This window comes from Dipteris shenzhenensis, chromosome 14 (assembly GCF_047967505.1).
Source record: "Dipteris shenzhenensis isolate YYH24624 ecotype China chromosome 14, Dip_SZ_1.0, whole genome shotgun sequence".
In the NCBI taxonomy this organism is placed as follows: Eukaryota; Viridiplantae; Streptophyta; class Polypodiopsida; order Gleicheniales; family Dipteridaceae; genus Dipteris; species Dipteris shenzhenensis.
Genome location: NC_141609.1, coordinates 33,268,691 through 33,293,936, shown reverse-complemented (window position 1 = coordinate 33,293,936; position 25,246 = coordinate 33,268,691). Strand labels below are relative to the sequence as shown.

Sequence of the window (25,246 nt, the reverse complement as noted above, 5' to 3'; positions counted from 1 at the left end):
GTAGACTTATGGCCTACAACACCATATCATTGTAGATATCTCTACAAATCCCCCCTCAATGATATGGCTAAAGTAGTCTAGAGTCTAGTGATAGTGGTACCATGGTTGCACAAATTCATCCACATGTGGATATAGCGATCTATGGGAGTACAAAAGAAAACAATGTCATTTTACAACCCCCCTTGACATTGTTTGTATGTCTCGTATCGCCAAGCGATGTCGATGTCGTGTGAAAAGAGATGTTGACAGGCTTTTAGTGAAGATATCGGCCACGTTGTCCTCAGTGCAACAATATGTGAGGTCGATGAAGCCATCTGTAATACAATCCCGCATATAATGATAGTGATTCTCAATGTGTTTCATGTGAGCATGAAATACACGATTGTTTCCAATAGCAATGCAACTCTAGCTGTCACATAAGATTTGAGTTGTGTCACCATCTTGAGCATGATGCAAGTCATGCAGAAGCTTCCTCAACCGCATACATTCCATAGTGGCTGAATTCACAGCTTTGTACTCTCCTTCACTGCTAGAGAGAGACACTCGGTCTTGCTTCTTATTGAGCCATGAGATACATGCTGAGCCCAATGAGAAGCAATAGCCGGAAATGGACCTGTGATCATCTATGTCCCCTCACCAATCTGAATCTGTAAAGCCACTCAGAAAAATGTCACCATCTGGAGCATAATGCAGCCCATAGGAAAGTGTACCTTGTACATATTTGAGAACCCTCTTCGCTGCATTCCAATGCATGACTATGGGACAATGCATGAACTAGCTAAGAAGCCATGTGGCATAGGCAATGTTTGGCCTTGTGGAGCATAAGTAGATTGAACTGCCCACCAACTGCCTGTACAATGTGCCATCAAACTTTTCAGCTGTATCGTGCTTACTCAGCTTGATTTCCTTTTCCAATGGAGTGGCCACAAGCTTACAGCTCTCCATCTTAAATCTTTGCAACAACCCTTTCGAATATTTTGTCTGTGACAGAGAAATCCCCCTTGGGTTTGTCAAAATTCAATGCCAAGTCAATAGTGTAAGAGGCCCAAATCTATCATGTCAAAGGTCTGACACAAGACGGACTGCATGCTGCAATTTGCTGCAAATTACTGCCAGTGAGTATGATGTCATCCATATAAAGCACAAGTATGACCAAATCTGATTTTTGTTGTAGAACATATAAAGTTGGCTCTGTACGAGTGTTGACAAAGCCTTGGGACAGAAAGAGCTGATGCATCTTATGATACCATGCACAAGGCGCTTGCTTCAGCCCATACAAGGATTTCCTAAGCTTGCATACCTTGTGCTCTTGTCCCTGAATGACAAAACCCTGGGGCTGATGCGTATAGACCTCCTCCATGAGATCCCCATTGAGGAAGGTGGTCTTGACATCCCATCTGGTACACAGACCAACCATAAAACTCAGCAAGAGCGATGACAGAGCGAATGGTAGTCATCTTGGCCACCGGAGCAAAAGTCTCCTCATAATCTATCTCCTTTTCTTGTGCATATCCCTTGGCAACTAAATGGGCTTTATACTTCTCAGTTGTACCATCTGCATGATACTTTATTTTGTAGATCCATTTGGTGCCAACCACATTCTTGCCAATGGGCGTATCAACCAAGTGCCACATGCATCCAGAATGCTGACAAAGGTGACTTTGTCTGGCACAATTCCTTCCTTCTGCATTCGCTGAAAGAGGTCCAACGCCTGCTTGCTGCACCCATGTTGGCTGTAAACTGCCATCATGGCATTCCATGAGACAAGATTCCGTTCAGGCATTTTGTCAAAAATCGTCCATGCATCCTCCACACTGCCACACTTGCCATACATGTTGACAAGGGCAGTGCCCACAAAAACGTCCCACACAAATCCATTGTCACAGACATTGCTATGCAAAAGCTTGCCTTCAGTTAGGGCTGACCGGCTGGCAAACGCAGAAAGAGTGCTTACAAAAGTTATCTTATCTGGAATTATTCCATCCTGCTGCATTTCATAAAAAAGTCGTAGAGCTTCCTTGCCCAAACCATCCTCAGCATACAAACCAATCATAGCAGTCCACGAAACCACGTTTCGCTCCGGCAGTTTGTAGAACACCCTCTCTGCGTCTATCAGGCTGCCACACTTACCATACATGTGGACAAGAGCAGTTCCTACAATGACATCCACCTCAAATCGACTGTCCACAATGCGGAAGGTTCATGTGAATACTTAGAATATGTGCCCAGCAAGGGCGCATGATCTTTTCCCTGTCATGGACTATCTTAGTAGGATTGCTAGCAGCAGATGAACAAGTCACAATCCAAATCTTTTGGGGTGCGAATACGACTTCGTGATGAAATTTCTGGTTGTATGAATGAAATGCCATTCGATTGGATTCAAGGCAACAAGTTGATTGAATGAAATGCCATTCGATTAGCAAGTTCAACAGGACACAATCAACCAAAACAAGTACTTTCCACTTTTCCATTCGATCGGATTCATGCTGCCCACCACTGCAATGTGTAATGATCCCCGCCCACCACTGCAAATAGTGTTTGAATGGCCTTATACCTATATTCATGTGTATGAACTTCGCAAGGAGATCAAACTGATGCTCGAGTTCGAGGAACTCTTCTCTAAACATTTTTTTGAAATCAGCACAACTCACAGGCTTATCTTTCAACTCCCTCCACCAATCTAATGATTTCCCCTTAAACATCCCCTATGCCATCTGGATAGGCCTTTGGGTCAATACATGCCAAATGCACCCAACAATAAGGCTTCTGCCACACGAAGTGTCAAGTTCAAGCCCCACCAGCCGCACTAACGATAAATTTTCATTCGTTAAGAAAGTGCCTGCCCATATGCTTGGGTAGGGGGTCTTGCTAGTCCACATTTGTCCAGGTGGCAGCTCGCCCTGTAGAAGAGGCTTGGTGGGCGTGGAAATTACTAGTATGAGGCCAGTTTCATACTCGTTCGAACGGGAGATTGGGAGAGTTTACACACAAGTCCCAATGGGGATTTGATTTTCATTTTTACACAAGGTAAGTGGCTAACATTCTCTTTGTGACTGCACTATGGACAAGCTATCACCACCAGACGAGAATTCATCGTCCGGATCTATAGACACGGATTTTTTGCGTCCAGTTGGACACATTCGTCCGGACGGGTATGAAAGGCGCCTAAGAAGAAGAAGAAAAAGAAGAATTCTTTTAATGCGAGGCCACAAGGCAGGGACCTTAAGGGGTTATCATACGTCGATCCTAGGGATTGAACTCAAGACACCAACAACAAGAGTCACTCCCGTAACCAATAAGGCTCCTCACCAAGAGTAATTGTGAACTCGAAAAAAGGAAAGTACTTGTTTTGGTATTTTTTCTGGGAACTTTATGGCTTTGGTGGGCACCGGCCCTCAACTTTCAATGGTAATGGGAATCAGAGTACTCCACGTCACTGCCTTGCTCGAATGAATTGGGAAAACATGCATTGACACTTCACAGATTGTGTGCACTTGCATTTGTGCATGCCACACATCCAAATTGTCGCGCCATGACATCCATGCCATAGCCTGTATCAAGTTCATCATTGCGGTTGTGCCATGTAACACATAGCCAATCACCACACTCTAATCTGTCCTTGACGATCCACTGGTCAACATCTTGCAATCGCCATCTTTAAAATTGCATATATAGAGTACTCAGGCAATTGCTCGCTACAATCATTTGCAGATCGGATACTGCGATCGGGCTACGATCGCAGAAGCGCTTTCTTCACCGCCCCAATGCCCATGTTTTTTAAAACTAGAATTGCCTCTCGAGGATGTTCCTTGCACCGTCAAACTTAGGACTCGACGAGTAAGTTGAAGACTAGCTACTTATACACCTCCACCCAATTGGCACACCATCAACTAATCATCAAAACACAAATTTGGCTTCAATAGCATGCAATGAAAAATGCAAAAGCATATTCCAACAAGCAATAAAACGAAGTTTGAGAAGCATATTGTCACAAGGACATCCACCATGTTAGCAAGAAATTCAAATAATCAAACCAACAACTTGTAAGCATCAGATGATTACGCCATCAATAAATTAAAGCAAGCAAAATGGTAAAAGCAAAAGCAAAACAATTTAAATGGCGAAGTGACATAAACAAATGTAAGCAACCAAAATGGTGAAAGCAGAAGCAAATAAATTAAAAAAGGCAAAGTGACATAAATAATTGGTACAATCAACATGTTAGCACAAAGATCATTAATTCAGATAACGTGAGTGCCAAACAAAGCATTAAAAATGTCAACAACAACTTGCAAGAATCCAAAAATAAGAAAGACATCAAACATTAAAATTGCAAAGCTATGCATTGACCAAATACAAAACCACGATCAAACATGAACAAGAAGAGCATAGATCAAAGACTACGCAGAGCCAAAGGAGAATTTCAGGAAGAAAAGAACAAGGAATAATAAAAAACATCCACCAGTACCAATCGAAGGTGTGCAATAGAGTACGACTAAAGAAGACATGTCAACACACATGCATCAAAAGCCAGTGACACCTATAAGGAAGTATATGTTTCAAGATAGCTACTTTAACAGGAGGATACAATTAAGAGAAGATATCAATGTTAACAAAAAGGAAAGACACAATCAGAATAAAGTGACAACATTCTACTAATGGCAAGAAATCCTCGAAGGATCATTTGAAAACTAATGGCAAGAAACCCACGAAGGATCATTTGAAAACTATGTTAGACTAGTCAAGGGCACTTAATATTTGCGAAGACCCTCCAGAGTATCTTTTGGAAGGCTCTGGAGGCTGCGTTGCTAGGAGGTGGGACACCTCGTACTCGGTGCTTTCTAGGTGAGCAGATTGGCAACCTACGGACTGGATTTTTGTGGATTGGCGATGATTGTTGTGGACAAAAAGTGACTGTGTGCATATGCAAGATGTGGCGTCCTACCCTCGACCCACATCTGCTTTAATTCACGGTGGCTATTTAGAGTAGGTGTTGCAAAAAAAAGATGGAATTGGTTTTTGGGCGACCCTGTCCTATGTGGCTGGTCTCATTTACTTTTTGGCAACCCTGCCTTATGTGGGTGGTCCCATTGATTTACTGATCTAGCCCTATGTGGGTGGTCAAATTTTTGCCCTATGTAGGTGACAGGTATGTGGGTGGTCAAACCATGAACTTGGTGCTTGGCCCATTGGGGGGGTGTTCGATTATGTGCTAAACACCTTCGTGAGACAATCAAATTTGGAGGGGGAGGGGGGTAATACGTCTTGTGCGCTTGCGACACGTGGATTATGGGGGGCTTACTCCTATATACAAATATGGAAGGTTAGTCCCATATACAAATATGTAATTGAAAGGCCCTTGGATATTAAGACTTGTGAAGACGCTCCTGGCATCTTTTGCTAGGATGTAGAGGTTGCGTAGCTAGGAGGTGCGAGAGTTGGACCCCCATACTCAACGCAACAAACATTGTGTGTTTCAAATTATGAGTATCGAGGTAGCTATGATGTGCACGCTAGAATGGAGCCAATGTGTAGCTACCCTAAAATGCATACATAGCTCACAAAAAAACCATACAGAGCATGCAAGCATTTGTATGATGTGTTCCTACATGTTCTTGGGTTGCATAAGACTCAAAGACATGCTTAGACCAACCAACACTTTTGGGTGCACAAGTTGCTCTATGGAAGTACCAAATTCTTGGCATCACAGTTGTATAATATATTATGAATAAACTTACGGTGTGGTAGAATGGGGGTATCAAAGACAAGTTGTAAAACTTTATATATTTTGGTTGAAAAAGCTCACCCAAATAGACTAGTTGATATTTTGTTATACTTAATCAAGTCGTATCACATTTTCTTAGAGAAACTTGGAAGTCAAATTAGAAAAATGTGAAGGTACTTGAGAGAGTTCTTGGCATCAAAATTTTCTTAGTATGGTATGTTTGTTGTTAACTTATGGTTGAAAAAGCTCACAAAAATTTGTTGGATTTATATGTTTGGGTTTAAAAGTTGTTGATTGGTATTTTGTTAGTCTATAATCCACAACTCCAACCAAATTTTCTCAAGCAAAACCTAGATGAATAAGAAAATCCTAAAAGTACTCAAGTAATTTTTTGGCATTATAGTGTTTGCTTGGAAAAACTCACACAAATTTGGAGCCTTTAGAAAAAGCTCAACAAAAGGTTTTCCCCATAGCTGGATATTGTTAGCCGGAAAAGAAATCTAGGCAAGTGGCTAGACACTAAGCATGGCGACGCTCAAGGGCCATAGAGGAAAGGAGAACGTGAGGTCGAAATATTATCATGGGAGGGGAAATGGGATTAGAAGGGGAGGGAATGAAGAGGGAGACTATGACACAAGGGGAAAGGGAGAGGGGAAAGAGGCGTATGTCCATGGATGGAGGAGGAATGTTGAGATGAAGACATCAAATGAAGAGGACCATGCTTTATTTGAAAGAAAGGATGAGAGGGAAATATCAAAGTACTAGCTAGGTGGCTTTACAAGAATGAGCGTGTCCAATCAATCTTGCCACCTCATCCTACTTTCCCCATTATTTAACTTGCACTCTTGGACCTTCTATACCTCCCCCATATGGGCCTATCCTATATGGAGGGAATAACCCAATATAATATCCATCTCCACCTATTTTATATTACTTCTCCCATGGACTTTGAGCCATATCTCACTAAATGCATCCTAGGTGGAGGGGTGGCACATGGAGGAACCATGCCACCTTACATTTTATAATATTACTACCATGGATTATGTACAACACACCTTATGGGTCCTCTTACGTGGAAGGGTGGCACATGGTCATGCCTTGCCACCTCAACCCTGGGCCCTATGCACTCCATATTTTATTATAGTATTGCCACACATACAAACACACACACACATATTAATGCCTTTTTCCTTAGACAAATTTATCCATAACAGTTCCACCAATTTCTGTTAGCCGGAAAAGAAATCTAGGCAAGTGGCTAGACACTAAGCATGGTGACGCTCAAGGGCCATAGAGGAAAGGAGAACGTGAGGGCGAAATATTATCATGGGAGGGGAAATGGGATTAGAAGGGGAGGGAATGAAGAGGGAGACTATGACACAAGGGGAAAGGGAGAGGGGACTTGCACTCTTGGACCTTCTATACCTCCCCCATATGGGCCTATCCTATATGGAGGGAATAACCCAATATAATATCCATCTCCACCTATTTTATATTACTTCTCCCATGGACTTTGAGCCATATCTCACTAAATGCATCCTAGGTGGAGGGGTGGCACATGGAGGAACCATGCCACCTTACATTTTATAATATTACTACCATGGATTATGTACAACACACCTTATGGGTCCTCTTACGTGGAAGGGTGGCACATGGTCATGCCCTGCCACCTCAACCCTGGGCCCTTTGTTGCTGCCGTAGTTACTAACAAATGACGCTAATCAGACATTTTGCATGCTTGCATTTCATTGTGAGTACTTTGTGATTACATCTAAAAAGAAGATGCCATTACTCTCATGGTCTAACCTTTGCAACTCTTCTCTTCATTTAAGGAGCAAGGTCCTCTCATCAGCAAGGCTGGTGTTAATGTAGGAGAATTTGCTAGTACTAGAGGTTAGCAACAAGGATAAGCATAAGTATACATCTTGTTGATCACTTATATGTTGTGTGTTGAGTATTGCATTGCCAACTTTATGTATTCATTCATTTGTAGGTCTATTTGTTTGCATGCACTCAGTGAATTCTTTTGAATTGCTTCAATAGTGTTTTTGTCCATCTTAGTCATGTACGATATGCAATATGGTGCCGGCCCATGTGGATTCAAAATGAATTGAAGGTCAGTATTAGCCTCCCATAACTTCAATATTGTTGGGTTGAAGTTGTTTTTTGGTTCATGTTTTAGGGACATTGTAGGTTGGCTAATACTTGAGTGTAATGCGAAAGTATATTGTTCTTCACTGAGTTTAAGTTCCAACGGGGTACTCATTAAATGTTAGTTCAAGTGTTGATGGCTTTTCTAAGAGCGTGGTAAGATTCATCTTATCATAAGAAAAGTGATGGACTTTTTCTGTCTCACTATGTTTCAAAATTGTGGTAGTCAACATGACCATGGGTTAATTTGGATCGGAGGGTCGCCTACTTATGGTACGTAAACAATTACAGAATTAGAAGAATTTGTGGATAAATACATTTGCTGTGACATGTCAAAGCTTGAACTTCCTAACCCAAACATCCAATCCCATAAGCATAGAAAAACTTGCAAACAAAGGGGCAAAAAATGCCATTTTGGATTCCCTCGTCCACCCATTTGTACTACAAGACACGAGGAGACGGGCCACGGGGGGCCATGGAGAGAAGGGGACAAATCGGTGTGGCGGCAGGCTGAATCTCAGTGGATCGTAGGAGCAAGGCTACTCTGCCACTTACAATACCTGGCCACATATTTAAGTCCTCTGCAAAGGATTCATCTCCCCGATCATCTAGAATTGCCATTCAGAGTCCACGAGGCGGCTCCTTTGGCCACCTCGAGGAGTAGGCTTGATGGCACAGCAGATACCTTAGCCACGGTGGCTTAGGAGACCCTCGTCCTCCCTACACAGGAAGGGGGTCTCAATATTATTGATCCAGATTTACAGTGCAGAGCTTTACTATTGAAGATGGTGGTGCGAGGACTTATGCCAAGGCAAGAACCGTGGAAGGCCTTTTTTATTAGCAACATACAGAGGTGCACACCTTCTTCAAGAGGAGACTGGATGAGCAATATTAGGTGGATCTTCACCACAGTACACCTCAAATCAACTTCGTCCCCTCTCATGGTTGCCATTCTGAAAGCATGGGCCAATTTCAGGAGCACTCTTCGGAGGATTCCTCCTTCCTCTCGTGAAGAGATTGATAGGCAACCCATCATGTGGAATGACAGTATTTTAGATGATCATGGCAGATCACTTGGTACCTCACTCTACATGCAGTGGTCCAAGTGGGAGAGGGGACCTGCATCATCTTTGGGGTCTTGGAAAGCTTTCCGCAGGCTTCCAGAGGAGACCAAATCTCAGTTGACAAGACATCTCAGAGGGAGTGCAGAAAGGATCTTGCAGATTCAAGCAGCCCTTCCAGAAGATTGGGTAGACACAGATGATTTGCCACTCACTTGCTCCACTTAGGCAGGTACTTTTATGAGAGGCGGTGTTCTACTTCAGGTTTTGGCCTTTCGAGATGCACATGAGGATGCTTTAGTTTTTAGTGTGCAGGATGGTGGCAGATTGCTCAGATCCACAGAGGACATCTTGCTTGAGTCTGCTTTTCAGCCTATCAGGGTTGTAGGTCTTTTGGTGCAAGGATTAGATTTAGAGTGGTTCCTCGACCCAAACCCCCGGCTACTCTCCACCGGCTCTACGGGGGAGTTCCCATTAGGTATTTGCAGTGGGACCCTGGAGAGTGGAAGTAGATTGACGCAAGGCATCGAGAGAAGAGCATCCCCTTCTTTTGTTACACGGTCAGTAATGCCAAGATATTTCAGCTCAGTAGTAGAGGTTGGAGACCTTCCAGAGTTCCTCATTGGGAGACTTTTGATATCACTGCGGATCTGCAGAGGTGCTTCTGGAGGAGACTCTGGAAATCCCACAGGAATAGAAAGATCACTCTCTTCTTTTGGCTCTCTATCCATGGTGGGATTGCAGTGAACCTTTGGAGATCTAGGTTCGGAGCCGACCCTACTTGCCCTCGTTGCCTCTCTGCTTCGGAGACTATTCAGCATTGTTTATGGGATTGCAGATAGGCGAGGATGATTTGGATTGGGGGTAGCAAGGATTTTCAGTCACTTTGCCCACTCCCCATTCTTTATGACATGGGGTTCAGTGGCTTGGCTTTCTCTTACAGAGCCTTAGGTATTCTATGAGAGACTTGACTCCTCTCGGGCCATTTTGGTTCGACGTCATTAGATTGAGTCCTGTTCGTTGGATGTGGTACCACACCTTCCTTTTACATATGTACATGCCTCTATGGATACTTCTTGGGAGATTTTAGCGAGCATAGCATCTTGGTATATCTGGAGAGCCAGATGCACAGAGGCTATGGAGGGTACTTAAGTTCATCCCTCGCACACTTTGGCTAGTATCTGAACAGTATCTGAACAGACACCGTACATACTTTGATGGCCGTATGGATGAGTATGCAGGGAGACTCCCGTGAAGCCTCAGCTAGGAGGGCTTCTTTCTTCAGGGAATGAAAGGATTCTCCTTTCTTCTCTGAGACTCCTACAGGGTTGAAGTGGCACTTTCAGCCTCAGCCTTGGTTGTTTTCCACCTCACTTTGAGGGGGTTTTATTTATCCTCATGATTTCTGGTGTATTCTGCTTTGAGCTTGCTCTCGCAGGTTTTTACTTGGCCAGCACTAGGACGTTTTTTCAAATTCTGAAATCCTGTGCTTCCACATGGCACAATATACACCCTTAGATTTTTTAAATTCTGAAAGCCCAAAAGCTTTGAAAGCTTTTGAAAAGCTGCGTAAAAAGCCAAGGCAAAACCTATAAATATAGGTGAAACTGTCCACTCAGATCATCCCTCTTATTGCTACCTTGGTCGCCTCCCTTCTCTTAGGAATCTTTCATTCACTCGCCTCCCTCCTCCCTGCATGCTCTAAATCCCGTTTCTCTTCCTCATCCAAACGAGGTCGTGTAGTTCAAGGTTTTTCTGGGACCCATCAACAAGAGGATGACAATTTCAACGACTCCGCGAAAATTCGCTTGGAAAGCGGGTTGATTATCTGGGTCGTTTCGTTACCGTGGTAGGTCCGTCTCCCTCATTACATCAATGTGGATCACCCCGAGAACCGTCGATAGAGCCTTCCCAAGCCTTCGTAATTCGTAATTCAATTGGACGACGCATCGCTCGTAACCTGCGAGCTGCTAAGAATATGATTCGGAAGAAAGAATCAATTATACGGAAAGTTCTCCAGGAAGTTACGTAAGGAAAGTTCTCCAGGACATGCTTCTCGGGCTTTATGTGCCGATGACTGAGAATAAACAAGGGATTTATGGAAACAGACATTCTCTTGCCACGGACGGGGAACCCAGTTCGTCCTCCAAGATACCTTATTTCGCTTCGTAGAAGTAATCGTTAATGAATTTTTGAAATGTTTCTGCATCAGACATCGATCACGTAGGAGGCATTAGAACATTAGCAGCGGAAGAAGTGCAAACAATGCATTTGCACGTGGAGTTGCGTAGATTTCTCTGCATGAGAACGCAGCCACCAGAAAACATCAATATATGGGTCGAAAACCATCGGGCGGCTGCGACACAATCGAAACGAGAATGCACGAAAGGGGTTGAAAGTACTAGTATTAGACAAAAACTGTGAGTAAACAACGACGACGCAAGCAATGCACAGCACAAATCTTCCAAGTTATTCTTGTCTTCCCAGCTGCTCGCGCGAGAGAGACAAGATGATTAAGATTGATCCAATGGCAAGAAGCTCCAAAGATGCTGATCATGAGCTCGAACAGAGAGAGAGAGAGGAGACCTGGAGAGAAGGAGCCGTTGGGGGTGCGAGGGAGGAGGTGGAAAGCAGCGGAGGTGTGAGGGAGGGAGAAACGGAGGAGGAGGTCGACGTAAGTCTTGGGATCCAAGGAGGAGTTGAGGGAGAGGGCAGAGGATTGGATTTGTTGAAGCAAGGAGATGAGCGAGGAAGCGGGAGCGGGAGAAGGAAGGCCAGGGGACGAGCATGAAGGTGTCGCCTCGAGCTCCCTCGCCATAGCCACACTCACTTCTACAATGTCATTCAAGAACAAGGAGAAACAAAAGAAGAAGAAGAAGAAGAAGAAGAAGGGATCCCTCCCCATACTTTTCTCTCTCTCTCTCTCTTTGCTTTCTTTTCACAAAAGTTAGCTCCTCAACCTTAGTGTTGCTCGCTCTTCCTTATCTCTTTTGTGTTATTATATATATACCTCACCATTGAGCATCCCTTACTAGAGATGATAAAAAGCACTACTCGAACGAGACAATCGTGCAAATACTTCTCCTCCACATAGGACAAGAGCAAAACCACCTTTGGTCACCACTCTTTTACCCCTAGCCACAATCTTATAGCAACATGTAAATAGTTTGATATATCCACTTGTGAAAAGTACATTTTCAAATTTGGGAGCTCATGGCTATTTATGCCCACTTGTGAAAAGTACATTTTCAAAAATTTGGGAACTCATGGCTAGTATTATGGCTTTCTTACCTGGGTTACATGCTTTCTCTTTCCTACTCTAGAAGAGAGCATGTAAATCATGTAACTCTAGAAGAGTGTGTCAGTAGTTGTGGAAGTACTTCATGGAGACCTGAGGACTCCATGTGTTTAATTTGTGACGTCGTTTCTGGTGCTCTACACTAAATCGTAGTCGACCGCGAGGATTTAGGCATTAGTCTATTTTGTGCATAGGCACTGTTATGGATAAAATTGTCTAAGGAAAAAGACATTAATATGTATGTGTGTTTGAATATGTGGCAATAGTATAATAAACTATGGTGTGCATAGGGCCCAAGGTTGAGGTGGCAAGGCATGACCATGTGCCACCCTTCCATGTAAGAGGACCCATAAGGTGTGTTGTACATAATCCATAATAGTAATATTATAAAATGCAAGGTGGCATGGCTCCACCATGTGCCACCCTCCACCTAGGCTGCATTATTTGAGTTATGGCTCAAAGTCCATGGAACACTATATTGGAGAATTTGGGAGTTTTCAAATAGTTTGGGACTACCCAATATGGTTTAGGATTGACCACATGGTCAAATCTGAACCCATTACTTGAAAGTTGAATCCATCCTAAACACCATATTAGGGAATCCTCCCATGTCCTCCTTTCAAATAAGGGTTCAAGTTTTGGCCACATGGTTAAATCTTAATCCTTTACTTGAAGGTGGGACTTGGGAGATTCCCAAATTCTCCAATATAGTGTTATGGGAGAAGCAATATAAAATAGGTGGAGATGGATATTATATTGAGTTATACCCTCCATATGAGATAGGCCCATGTGGGGGAGGTATAGAAGGACAAAGAGAGCTAGTTAAATAATGGGGAAAGTAGGATGAGGTGGCAAGATTCCTTGTGCCAACCCTCCACTTGTCCTCCTAGAGGTTTGAACATATTATAAAATTGGAAGGAGACCAAGGGAGTATCATAGACTTAAGATATGGGGCTTGATTTATGTGGAAAATTGAGGCAAAGGGTTGTCGCACACAATTGAGAGTGCGTACCCACCTAGCCCACATGGGAGACTTTTCCACACACACCATGCATGTGGGAGGATACATTAATGTGGAGAGACACCCTCTTTTGGCTATAAAAGGAAGGGGTTCTTGTAAAGCCACCTAGCTAGCATTTTGATATTTCCCTCTCTTCCCTTCTTTCCAATAAAGTATGGCTCTCTTCCCTTGATGTCTACATCTCAACATTCCTCCTCCTATCATGTACATGCTTCTCTTCCCCCTCTCCCTTTCCCCTTGTGTCATAGTCTCCCTTTTCCTTCCCTCCCCTTCTAATCCCTTTCTCTCTCCTATGACATCCCTTCGCCCTCTTGATCTCCTTTTCTCTATGGCCTTTGAGCGTCGCCATACGTAGCCTCTAGCTTCTAGTCTCGAAAACCTTTCTGGCTAATAGTTTTGGTGTGGCTGCTGGGATACAAATCTCCACGGCTGGTGGCGAATCTTCTTCTTTTCGTACGAGTTACATCAACAAAACTATACCATCTGTGCTCTTCCTAAGCTACTGCGCATGCATCCGATTCGTGTGTCTCCTGCGCGACAGTTCTCTAGACTGCTGCGATTTCTGGTTGCGGACAGTTTTCTGCGCTCACCTGTGTGACAGTTCTCTGGACTGCTGCGACTTCTGATTGCGGACTGTTTTCTGCGCGACAGTTCTCTGAACTGCTGCTCTGGTCGCGGTCTGTTTTCTGAGCCCCTGCAAAAGAGTAACAGCAGACCCCGCGCCCCCCCTATCTCTTCTCTTTCTCTTTCTCTTCTCCTTCTCCTCTCCTCTCCTCTCTTTTTATTAAAGAGTAGGATTGGAACCCAAGACCTCCCCCTTCACAAAAGAAAGTCTTATCATTGGGCCAACAAGTTGGAAGTGGTAAAAATGTAATGATTTTTGTTCATATATTGAAATTGCGGGAGCTGTAACTCTCTAACCGCAAGGAGTTTGCTCTTGCTGTAAAAAGCAAAAATATTTCATTTTATGTGCTCTATCCACTTCTCTTGCTAGATCGGCAATTCAGAACTTCTCCAAGCTCCCTTCACGGACGCACGCCTCACGAGAAGAGTGGACATTTATGTCACTTTTCGACGCGTTTAAGGAACTGGTGCCTGTTCCTCCGCACCTTACGGCTACCAATGCACGAGATGTCTTCCTTGATCTTCATGTCGACCTTCAACGGCTGATTGTCCAGTGCATCATTGATGGAGATGACGGGTGGAATGACACACCGTGGATGATTCATGGTGACGAACTACTGATACGTTGGGAGGATTTTGACTTTACTTCTACTCATTGTGCGGTGATCGAACTACTTGCTGCTTCAGAGGTAATCAAAACGGTCTCCTTCTTCGAAGGGTGGGATGCTCCCCAAGCTTGGGGAGAGATTTGGCGCATCTGCCTGTTGATTCCTGTGGAAAAGCTCGTCCTAAATGGTTTATTTACAATCTCATTACAAAGGTTTCTAGGCCTCGGCTATGGTTGGTAATGTTTCGGCCAAGGAATCCATTTGTACCTAATCAGCCTTTTGTGCCTCATTTCGAGCTTCAAATTGTAATTCTTTTTGGGCTTAAGATAAACTATCAACAAAGAATTGCAAGTTTGTTTGGTGCTGAACGTTTGGCTCAAGTGTTGAATTCTCCCCACCCTCTCCTCCTACCTATCTTGGACTACCGAGAAACTTGGGATGTCCGAATTCTCGTCTTGGTGTGATGACATCTTGGATTCTTCAATTTGATGGAGCTTACAAACCTTCGACCAAGGCGGCAGGTGTGGGTGTGAAGCTCACTTCGCCGGGTGGTGAGGAGTTTTGTTACAGCAAGTCTTCGCCCGCAAGTACTTGCAATCAAGCTGAGTACTCGGCGCTCATTTTTGGGCTACAAAAGGCACAAGAACATCATGCCAAGCAATTGGAGGTGCAAGGAGATTCTCAACTAGTGTGTGAACAAGTTAGTGGAAGGTGGAAGGTGCGGAGCAAAGGCTTAGTTCCACGACATCAACAAGCCTTGGAACTTTGCAATCAATTTGAAGAGGTAAAAATTCAGCATATCCCTCGAGCTCGAAATCTTGTTGCTGATTTCTTGGCACGTGAAGCTTGTATTTCAATCACGCATGACGCGAGTGGAAGCGCCACCCCAACAAAGCCGCAAGCCACGAAGGAGGGTGATTGTTTGTAAGGAATGCAAAGGTTGTGGTCATCATGAAACTAAGTGTTGGGCATACTTGATACGAGTTCACCGACTTCGGAAGATCATCAGGAGGGTTCTCAAGGACATTGCTCAAAAGAAGGATGCCAGACCGCACACCCCTTGAAGAAATAGAATGGCGACTACAAGAACTGGAAGAAGCTGAAGGTGATGTGCAAGCTCTCCAATTGCTGACCTTTGTCATGGCATTCTTGTTTGCCTTGATGAACAACCTCATGCAACGCCGCACCTCTAATCCTCGCGTGTAATGATCAATGTGATATCATGAGGATTGGTTCTTTTAAGATTGTCTATGAGCTATTCTATGCTGAAGATTCTTCTCGTGTAATATTTCACACTACACCAGTCACACCCTACCCTGCCTATGTGTGCTTTTTGGATGTATCTTCACCCGATTTTCAGTTCAAGCTTCCTCTTACTATTGTTCTTTAGATAAGCCCCTCTTTTCCATCTTCCAAGCATGGCTGACATTCCCGTGTTTTGTGGACGGGTAGAAGAAAATCCAAATGAGTATCTTGTGGCTTTCAAGCGCCGTTGTGTTTCTCTCAACTTTCTTACTGAAGACAGATGGCTATTGGTTCTTCCCACATTTCTGGAAGGTTTGGCTCAAGTGTGGTATGAGAAGCAAGCCGAAGATGTTCGCCAAAGCTGGCCAAGGTTGACAGCAGCAATGATTGAGTATTTCGACAAAGAAGAAGAGCCGGAGAATGTGTACTTGCAGGTGGCAAATTTGAAGCAGTCAGAAGGTGAGACGGCGCGTCGATATGTGGATCGAGCGGCCGTGCTCCTGGACCGTTTGATTGCCACACAGGAGGACAATGCCGGGTTTCGAGCTGGAATGACTCAGCATGTGCTGGGCTACCTTGTAGCAGGGGCGAGTGATGAATTCCGCCTCAAGCTTAAATGGGAGAATCCAGAATCTATGGTCCTAGCACATGAGATTGCTCAAAAGTTTGATAAAGTTCAGTCTGATCCCGCTTCAAAGAAGATGATTGTCCCTCCGCAACCCCCTCAATTCCTGCAACAACAACCTGGGGGGTCTAACTCAGGGGCATACCCCCACCCCTCATCAGTGATGTATCCACCGCCTCCACCTCAAATGTATGGTCCTCCCTTAGATGCTTACCCTCAACAAGGTGGATATCCTCATCCTCCGCCTCGAAGATTTCCCCAGCCTCGCCCACGAGCTCCCCTCCTCTCTACTCCCGTGGCCCCTCCAACTAAAGAGGCCTCCCCTGCAACAGAACCTGGAGTCAATGACCTAGCCAAGGCCCTGAATGATCTTCGGCTTGAGATGGTGGGCATCAGAAATCAAGCCAACCGCCCTCCAAGAGATCGTGCTAATGTTGTATGCTACGAGTGCCACCAGAAGGGTCATTATCGCACAGAATGCCCCAATATTCCAAGGGTGAATCTTCTAAGTGAGTCGGGCACGGAGGATTCTGATGTGGAGATCCTTGATCTCGGGAAAAGAACTCGAGCTACCTCGGACCCCTCTCCAAACCGTGGACCGGGCCGCCCCAGGAAGAAGGTATCCTTCTCAGAGCCCTCAGATGCTGAGATGGCAGACCCACCAACCGAGAAGACTAAAAGATCTCGCAGGAGTAAGTGGTCACCCTCGGATTTTCCCATCGGCTCAGGGCAAGAGGACTATTCGGTCGTTCAGGACCTTGCTCATCGGTCTTTGAGCATCACACTCCCTCAACTAATAGCATTAAGTCCTAAGGTGAGACGTGAGCTGCAGCAAGGTCTCTCAACAAGGAAGAGCAAGAAAAAGGGAAAGGTACGAGAGGTATCTTCTATCTCTGAAGAAATTGATCGGCACCCACACACAGTAGATGTCATCATAGATAATTGCCGTGTCAAAAATGTGTGTGTTGATGGGGGAGCTGCATGTAATATCATGGTGCCCCGCATCATGAAGAAATTGAATTTGAAATGTACAAGGCGTTCCTCCACTCGAATCAAGGTAGCAGATGGTCGACGACTCTCCACCATGGGAGTCATTGAGGACTTGCCCATCACTGTCAATGGGTTGACCACCACTGTCAATTTCTATGTAGTGGACATTGAAGATACAGGCAGAAGTTACCCAGCCATACTCGGGAGACCATGGTTGAGAAAGAGTGATGCAGTCAGCTATTGGAAGACAGGACACATGTCTTTTGGTGCTTCGAAGGAAAAGATCCCAGTGCAACCTGGTGCCATGGAACCGGAAGAAGAAGAGGAGCATGACAGTGATACTATCTCATCTTCAGTGTGTCTGAGTCAATGGAAGAATCAGACGGGGGGGAGGAATTCTCAGAGGAGGAAGTTTACATGATGGGGGTGTCTCCGACCCTACCACTTGCAGAAAAGATAACAGCTAGTCCTCAACAGCTCGAATCAATGCTTTCTCCAGACCTCACTCCAGGTGAGAAAGATGAGTTTCTTGACATGTTCAAAGATTTCCCTGACCTCTTTGCAACTAGCTACCACCACCTTCGCCATGTGACTGCCATAGAGCACAAGATAGAGCTGAAGCCTGATGCAAAGCCTGTGGCTCAGAAGTATCAGAGATTAGGGCCCCTACAGACCGACGCTTTGCGCTCAGAGTTGCAGAAGCTTGTAGAGGCTGAGTTTATTGTTCCAGTTCACAATACTGAATGGGTTTCACCAGTGGTAGTGATCCCAAAGAAAAACAACAAGTGGCGGGTCTGCATCGACTATAAGAAGCTCAATGCTGCCACCAAGAGGGATCATCATCCTCTACCCTTTCAAGACCTCATTCTTGAGAAGGTAAGTGGTCATGAGATGTATACTTTCTGTGATGGTTACTCTGGGTTTTATCAAATCAGAATTGCCGAGGAAGATGTGCTTAAAACCACATTTGCCACGCCCTGGGGGACATTTGCATTCAAGGTAATGCCATTTGGCCTCACCAATGCTCCTGCTACCTTTCAAAGATTTATGCAAATGGTGTTTGCTCCTTATTTGGGGGATTTCTTGGAGGTGTTTTTAGATGATTTCTGTATATTCTCATCACGTAAGGAGCACATCATGAAGGTTAGATTGGCCTTCCAAAGGGTCAATGATGCAAATGGCAGTCTCAACCCGGCGAAATGCACCATTGGAGCCACTCAAGGGAGGCTATTGGGACATGTTGTCTCATCCGCAGGCATCAAGCCTGACCCCGAGAAGGTAGAAGCCATCCTCAAACTCTCCCCACCTACAACCAAACGTCAGGTACGCTCATTTGTCAATCTAGCAGGATACTATCGCCGCTTCATTGATCAGTATGCTGCTTTGACACGGCCCATGACTATGCTATTAAAAGATGGGGTTGATTTTTCCTGGGATGAGGATTGTGATCATGGTTTTGCACAAATCAAGAATGCTCTGGCTTCAGAACCCATTCTACGCAATCCAGACTGGTCGAAGACCTTCTATATCAATCCTGGGTTTGGTGAGCACACTCTGGCAGGTATTCTTCTCCAGCAAGGGGAGGATCGGTTCATGTACCCCGTTCGATTTGCTTCTCGACAATTGCTCGACACTGAGCGATGCTATTCAGAGGCTGACAAGCATGCATTGTCTTTGGTGTTTTGCATTGAGAAATTTAAGCATTATGTGGCTGGAAAGTCCTTCTTTATACTCACTGGCACTGGTCTTGCAAAGCAGGTTCTTCAATCACCAAATCCCATGGGCCGGTTGGCCAAATGGTTGGCAGTTCTACAAGAATATGATTTTTCTTTCAAAATTGTAAAAGGGGGTTGTTCCAACTTGAAGAATGCTTTGATTGATTTAGAGGAGTGCCTTGATGTAACCCTTGTAGCAGCCATAGAAGTTGGGGATCCTTGGTATGGTGGTATCTACAAGTTTTTGACTGCTTTCTCCTTTCCTTCAGAAAGTACTAGCTATGAGAGAAAGAAGATTCGCAGAGATAGTAGGCGTTACACCCTCCTTGATGGGGTGTTGTACCGTCAAGGCATGGATGGGGTACTTAGACGAGCCATTGATGCAGATGAAGTGCCTAAGGTATTGAAGCATTATCATGATGGATTTTGTGGAGGCCACTATGCCAGTGACTATACAGCCAAGAAGATTTTACATGCTGGATACTATTGGCCGACCTTGTTCAAGGATGTCACTTTGTATTGCAAAACTTGTGAACCATGTCAATTCTTTGGTAGGAAGGATTTGCGTCCCGGGCAACATCACCCAGTGATGTCCATCCATCCGTTTCAGAAGTGGGGAATAGATTTTGTCGGGCCCTTGCCCATGACTGCCCGCAAAAAGAAGTATCTTTTGGTAGCCACTCAATATGTCACTAAGTGGGCTGAAGCTGTCGCCCTCTCTGCTGCAAATGGCAAGGCGGTTTCAAATTTCATATTTGAACGTATCTGCACAAGATTTGGGACACCCATGGAGATAGTCTCTGACCATGGGAGCCCATTCTTAAATGAAGCAGTGGAGTTACTCATGGATCGCATGGGCATTGATCATCACACTTCTAGCATCTATTATCCAGCCTCCATGGGTCAAACAGAGCGGACCAATGGCCTCCTATGTAAAACCATGGGAAAAATGGCCGCAGGGAACAGGAGCCAATGGGATCAGAAAGTCACTGAAGCAGTGTGGGCTTACAATATCACTCATAAAACATCCACAGGTCACACTCCTTTTGAGTTGGTGTATGGTACTGAGGCAGTTTTACCACTAGAGATAGAGATTCCGGCCTTGAGATTGGCACAGGAACAGAGGATTACAGAAGATGAACATGTTGAGGCCAGATTGATACAACTTGAGAAGTTAGATGAGACCCGACGATTTGCACTACACCAAACAGAGATCCAAAAGAATCGACAAAAGGCCCGATTGGATGCTAGGATTCGCAAGGGATGGGAAAGACACTTTGCTGAGGGGGATGTTGTGCTATGCTTTGATAATAGATTGGACCACCAAATGGATAAGAAGTTTCTGCCACTGTGGGCTGGTCCATACAAAGTCATCAAAGAACGTAGCAATGGGTCTGTACAAGTTCAGGAGCTGCATGAACCATATGGCAAGAAGGTGATCAACAAGCGTTACCTCAAGCCTTTCTTTGTGCGTGATGGTCCCAGGCATGGAAATGCTGTGCATTCCCTGCCTGGGGGGGGGAACTGTTATGGATAAAATTGTCTAAGGAAAAAGACATTAATATGTATGTGTGTTTGAATATGTGGCAATAGTATAATAAACTATGGTGTGCATAGGGCCCAAGGTTGAGGTGGCAAGGCATGACCATGTGCCACCCTTCCATGTAAGAGGACCCATAAGGTGTGTTGTACATAATCCATAATAGTAATATTATAAAATGCAAGGTGGCATGGCTCCACCATGTGCCACCCTCCACCTAGGCTGCATTATTTGAGTTATGGCTCAAAGTCCATGGGAGAAGCAATATAAAATAGGTGGAGATGGATATTATATTGAGTTATACCCTCCATATGAGATAGGCCCATGTGGGGGAGGTATAGAAGGACAAAGAGAGCTAGTTAAATAATGGGGAAAGTAGGATGAGGTGGCAAGATTCCTTGTGCCAACCCTCCACTTGTCCTCCTAGAGGTTTGAACATATTATAAAATTGGAAGGAGACCAAGGGAGTATCATAGACTTAAGATATGGGGCTTGATTTATGTGGAAAATTGAGGCAAAGGGTTGTCGCACACAATTGAGAGTGCGTACCCACCTAGCCCACATGGGAGACTTTTCCACACACACCATGCATGTGGGAGGATACATTAATGTGGAGAGACCCCCTCTTTTGGCTATAAAAGGAAGGGGCAATTCCTTGATGGGACACGCTCATTCTTGTAAAGCCACCTAGCTAGCATTTTGATATTTCCCTCTCTTCCCTTCTTTCCAATAAAGTATGGCTCTCTTCCCTTGATGTCTACATCTCAACATTCCTCCTCCTATCATGTACATGCTTCTCTTCCCCCTCTCCCTTTCCCCTTGTGTCATAGTCTCCCTTTTCCTTCCCTCCCCTTCTAATTCCTTTCTCTCTCCTATGACATCCCTTCGCCCTCTTGATCTCCTTTTCTCTATGGCCTTTGAGCGTCGCCATACGTAGCCTCTAGCTTCTAGTCTCGAAAACCTTTCTGGCTAATAGCACCCCGTCTAGCTGATGATGAAGTGCAGTGAATTGCAGTGCTTTCATTCCTTAATTCGAGTTGTGCATGCATTCTCTACTATGCATAGGTACTGTGTCTACATAGTCGGCACCATCATACACGACCATAGTCTACATCTTTGATCGTTGGATTGTGTATAGCTTTTGTGCTTGAATTTATCATCTTTAGGAAATTGCACATATGCTAACCAACATATCCAAACATGCAGAACATGAGGAATGCATATTGACTAATCATGATTGTTTTTCAGATTCCAACATTCCAGCAAAGAAATAGGCGACTTCTCGTTGAGCTGTGGATGTCACAAAGGATACTCCACGTAAGTAGAATGTACGGTCATTTCAATTCTGAAATGTTTCTGCACCGTCTGTTGCTCTAGTCCGCATTAATGCGCCACACCTCCAACACTGGAGGTGACTATTCGAAACGGGGGGATGGCACGTTCCCCTATGATATATAATTTTTGGAGAGACATGTGCCGGCTCTCCACCATACATTACGTATGGTTTTTTTTTTTTAACACCTCATCTTGAGCACGCACACTTCTTCGCACATTCTGTTTCCGCAAGGGAACATTACATTTGCTTGGTTCGACCAACATACTAATCATGTCTGCAACACTTCTGTTTTCGAGATGTTTGCAGCCTCCAAACGAGTGTCTTCTCCTAAAGGTACGCACAACAAAATGTATTTGCTTGATTCAAGTTATTTTATCAATTCTTTCACCTTCTAAAGATAGAGGTTCAGTCCATTTTGTTTTTCCTGTTGCGTTTAGACAAAACCACGTGAGTGAAATTGTAGCAAAGTTTCGGATGGTTTTTATTATTAATCCCTGTAGGTGTTTAAACCCGAACATAAGACATCGATTCATGTCACGATGTAGAAATGACCACCGGAAACTCCTTCGAACATGACCATTCGTCAACGCTCAGAGCAGCCAGAGGTCAAGCTATTCAACTTGATATAACATCAAGAAAGATGTCCTTGAGGCCAGCTACGTCATCGTGGTTGACCATCGCAGATAGATACAAGCAATGGGTTAGTAATTGCGCGGCTATTTTCTCTAGCATTCAAATCTGCGGTGTCTGTGGCATAACCACGCTACTGTCTGCAAACCAAAGGATCGTTTCTTCACAAGGCATAGGCATCTCGAGCCACAGCGCCGCACTCGGAAACATGATACTGACCACACGGACCAGTTGATCAATATGATATTGCAAAAGGTTGCGATCATCCGAGACTGCCCGATGGAAGCGCCTAACATCGACCAGCAAACCGTCGAAGGGCCAACACGTGCGAGGATCTTGGAAAAAATGGCCGAGTTTCGCACCGTCGCCAATGCCGCATTGACAGTAGAACAACAAAGAGTCTTCGAAAGCCTAGCTTCAACAAGCTCGGGGCTGCACGTTGTCTGTGGAACACCAGGTAGCGGCAAAAGCTTCTTGATACGGTACTATGTTTCGCATCTGGTAGCGCAAAACAAAACGGCAATACTCTGTGCATCAACAGGGGCGGCTGCGACGCGGCTGAGCGGGATTGCAACCACTGTACACTACCAATTCAAGATCCCTGTGCGCAGCAGTCAGTACCCACTGAACATCCATGAGACAAATGAGCGACACCTCGCAATCAAGGAAGCCAACGCGATCATCATTGACGAGATGTCCATGCTAACAAGGATGACTTTCGATCTCGTGGTAAGACAAATCGTCAATGTGACTAATGGCACATTGCATGAGCCATTCAGACACAAAATGCTCATAATTTTTGGTGACCTGGCGCAATTACCGCCAGTCTGCAAACACCGCGAGGATCTCTGCGAGCCGTGCCACATCACGTCCTCCGCGCACTGGGCTCAAGCGAAAATGTACCACATGCAATTCTCGGTGCGACATGCACGAGACATGCCGTTCCTGGCATTCTTGCATACCATAAGACTCAGGACGCCCACAACTGACGAGATTTCCGACTGTTTGGGGCAGTGCATTGTCGACAAGGAAGGTGCATGCCACTTCATCGATGCCGAAACAACCATCATTTGCACGCACAGAGTCGATGTCGCTACCTTCAACGATGAGCTTGTGGAGAAATTCAACACTCCCGAGATGATTGTGCATGTTCAAATACACAGTAACGCCGCGAGCGAACCAGCTCTCAAAGAATGGTTGGAGGACAAAAGCTTCAACGAGATAGGAAAAATTTGTGTGGGGGCGAAGGCAATGATAACGGAAAACATCGACCTCGCAATAAATGCCGCAAATGGAGCAATGTGCAAAATCAAGAGCATCAATGCAACTAGCAGGGGAGAAATCAACGGTATCACTGTCGTCGTGGACACAACGGCGGTCGTGCTCACATTACGACGCTCGAAGCATCAGCGAAACGCAATAAATGGAAAATGGTTCCACAAGTCCACATTTCCACTAACCCTAGCATACGCTATCACGGGACACAAATCCCAAGGCGCAACCATATCCAACAAAGCGCTGCTCATATTCCGAGGAGTGTTTGCCCCTGGCCTAGCATACGTGATGTTGTCCAGAGTGACCGAGAGAACGAGGCTGCACATACTACATTGCCCACATCCAGACATATTCAGACCAATTCCACGAGAGTTCTCACAGCCGACAACACAACCACGCGCATAAAGGTATTCACTACCAGAGATTGAACAAGGCAGAGACAAGTCATGAATATGTTACGTCAAACATGCGTGCAAGGAAAATGGTTTTAATATCTTGTCTGTTGTCGAGAACAGGTGCTGAGAATCAGAAAGCTCGGGACATTGCAGCATAAGACATGGATGCAAACAAGGTAAATTCCACCAGCATGAAAGAATCTTTTCTTCTTGAAGATTTAAAAAGACGGCTCATTTGAAAAGACGGTGTAATAAGTTGTGCCTGCAAGCAGCTATTTGAGCTATACAAAAGCAACGCGAAGGCAACAAAACCTCCACCAGCAAAGAGGAGGTTCTTCCTAACCACAAAGCAATTCCGGCTAGCAAACAATGCAGGAGAACGTCCGGGAGCTTACATCAACGGCTTCAACACGTATGCGGAACTACGCGACTTCATTGACAACTGCAATAGGCGTTTGCCAGCTAAAAGAGAGCCGGGAGGCTTGAGATTCGCAAATGGTGCGTAATGCTTCCGAAAATTAAAAAAAATCGCAACAATTGAGAAAAAGAATTAACGAGTTGCAAGAACAACAAACTCATCATGGATTGCACTTCTCCTGCAGGACTCCTCAAAGAGATCCTTGTCGAGCTTGACATTGAGTTCGATGAGACCGATAGGATGATGGAAAGTTTGGAGGGGCAGAAGCTACTAGACACGAAGACGAAAGGGATCACAGCGTATGCGTGCGAGCTGCTGCATTACATGTACAACGTATCCTTGGAGTTGCTGAGGGACACGACGCGCGATCAAGGAACGGCTATACTCGAACAATTCATGGAACAATTTGGAGGGACGCACGACGCGACGCACCCGGTGACGACAATGGAGAAGCTTACGTATATTTTCGACAGGGACTTATACGAGGAGCGCTTCGGTACTGGAAACGATCCTTTCACGCCAACAGAGAAAAACCAGGGCAAGTAAATAAATGCATTCTATTATGGACCTCAAACGGAAAAAAAAAGAC

At 44.9% G+C, this 25,246-nt stretch overlaps 1 pseudogene; it reads right to left on the bottom strand.

Annotated features, from left to right (window-relative positions):
• Positions 1–1,567: 1,567 nt before the first annotated feature.
• On the bottom strand, positions 1,568–2,137 carry LOC147894505 (pentatricopeptide repeat-containing protein At2g34400 pseudogene; annotated as a pseudogene).
• Between the last annotated feature and the right edge of the window lie 23,109 nt (positions 2,138–25,246).